This window comes from Ochotona princeps, chromosome 9 (genome assembly GCF_030435755.1).
Source record: "Ochotona princeps isolate mOchPri1 chromosome 9, mOchPri1.hap1, whole genome shotgun sequence".
NCBI classification, from domain to species: Eukaryota; Metazoa; Chordata; class Mammalia; order Lagomorpha; family Ochotonidae; genus Ochotona; species Ochotona princeps.
Window position 1 is genome coordinate 5432329 of NC_080840.1, and position 2498 is coordinate 5434826.

Consider the following 2498-nt stretch of genomic DNA (forward strand, 5'->3'; position numbering starts at 1 on the left):
CATCCAGCAGAGGAGGAGTGTTCGGTCTCCGGAGGAGTCAACTCACTGTTAGCTGAAGACATTCTACTGTTGCTCTGCAACTACTCTTCAGTAGAAGGATTGTGATCAGGAATATCCTCCCAGGTGTGTGGTCAATTCATCTTTTCTCAAGACAAAGGCTGGAGAGATGAATAAATATGGCCACTTGGATTAGTGCTTTAGGGACCTGGAGAAGGCAGGGGTGGAAGAGCTGAGACACGAAGCCTGTGGGGAGAGGCATAGAAATGGACCCATAGGAATAAATGCAAAATGATTCTTCCTGGAAAGCGTCTTATACATGCATTGGCAGTATGGGAGTGTGGTCACTGACAATTGTGAAAATACAGGCAGTCCTCCCTGCAGCATGTCTCTGCCTACACCCTTTGGCCAACTACTATGATAGTTCCTCTGCTAGAGATGGACAGCTACAGCAATGGCTAGGAAACACAGCCACCTGGTAAGTGTGACATATGCTGTCACCTGCCAGTCTTCATTGACAAACGTTTTTTATCCAACCTATTGTACCACTAGGAGCCTTTATCCTTTTTTTTTTTTTTTTTTTTTTTTTTTTTTTTTTTTTTTTTTGCCTTTATCCTTTCCTCCTTGCTCTTCCTTTCCAGCTGGAAGAAAAGAAAATCTTGTTAATCGGGATAAAAGAATTCAAGTTTGGGAGTCAACAGATTTAAGCTTTTTTGCATTTAAGTCACACAACACCCAAAGAAATATGACTTTTTGTAATTTCCTTTGTTGTGTCAAAGTGCCTGTTAATACTGGTCCAACCTACTTTGTATGATATTGGACATGTTACATAGTTGTTTAAGTATGAGACAATTAGATAAGTGTAAGCGCTATTTGAAATGTGATAATCTTGTTTAGCACACTTTTAAATAAACTCTTTAATGATGTGCCCTAGGAGAAAGTCAGTTCTAAGATTTATGTAACCTACATTAGTCATAATTGAAAGAAGAAAGTAGGAAAGGAATTTGGCATTTAAAAATTGCAAACCTGCTATACTATATGCCTTCAAGTTTAAGGATGGGGAAGCCACTTGGGAAGCATTCATTCCGCTTAGGAAGCATTCATTGATCTGGGGTAATACAAGGCAGGAACAATTCTAAGATAAGAGCTCTGGGTAAGCAGTATACAAATGTGAATGAATTCCTGTGCGGACACTGTAATATAATGGCTAACGGCAAAGCCTCCGGACCAGACTGCCTGGACTTGAATCCCAGCTCTGTTGTAATCTCTCTTTCATGTCAAATGCTAGTATGATTCCCCTCATAGGGCTGCTGGAAGATTAAGTAGTTTAACTTATAAAGTTAATGTGCAAGTGCCACAAAGGTTTACTACCTAAAATGCCTACTGACTCTAGTAGAATCCAATGTCCAGAATACAGTAGATGAGTCAGGGCTCAATTCAGGATATACATGAACAGTAAATGGAATCCACAGAATGCATAAGAATTGGGACGGTGGGCAGGTTTGATGGAGGCATTCAAGAAACAAAATGGCTATGAACTATAACTGCCCTGAGCAGAAGTTTGATACTAGTGATGTCTGCTGGTTCACTTCCCAAATTGCTGCAATGGCCAGAGCTAAGATGATCCGAACCTGGGAGCCAGCCATCTCTTCCATGTCTCCCACAAGGGTGTGGGACCAAGGACTTGGTACAAAGGTCTGGATGGGAAGTGGAGCAGCCAGGACACAAACCAATGCCTACATGGGTCGCTAGCACTACTGTGGGTAGGATTAGCCTGCAATGCCATTGTGCCAGCTCCTTTAGTGAAAATATTTGAACTGAGTCATGTTCAGAATGAGCTTACCCAATTCTGTTCTCAAGTTGTGTTCATCATTGTAAATGTTTATTGGTGACTAATTAAGCGACTGAATGAGTAAAAAAAAAAAATGGGCATTTGGCAACAAGCAGAAAATAAAATTTTTAAGTCATGTTTAGGAAGTAACTTCCATATAAACAAACAGAAAGGTTGTCACACAGGTAGAGACAGGATCAAGGCCCACAGTCTGTAAATAGCATTACGTAACAACATCTTTCAAAGTTAAACAGTAGCTAGAATACCCTACCTGTCACATTTAATGATTGATATAACTTCACAGCACTGCCCCAGAAGCTGAGCTCATTTGTTTTTCATGCACACACTGTAAGCAGCAGCACCTGCAGCCAGGCCAGAGCTCTCAACGCGCAGCGAACAGAGCTCCAGCAGTCAGCACGCGTTTCTAAAAACTAGGCTGGTTTTTTTGTTTGTTTCAGACAGTCCTCAGGTGCTGGCAGCTAATAGATTTTTTAAAAACAAAATAAGTGCCATGTTGGTTCTAAGAGAAGTTTATAGTCTGTTATAATTCAGTTTGAATTTTCATCAAGTTGAGTCTGACTTCTGAGACAGCTGGATCTGATTTGTGCGGCCACAAGTGGTGTAACTGGACAAGGATCTTCAGCTGCCTGAGGCCTGTTCTCCTTTGGTG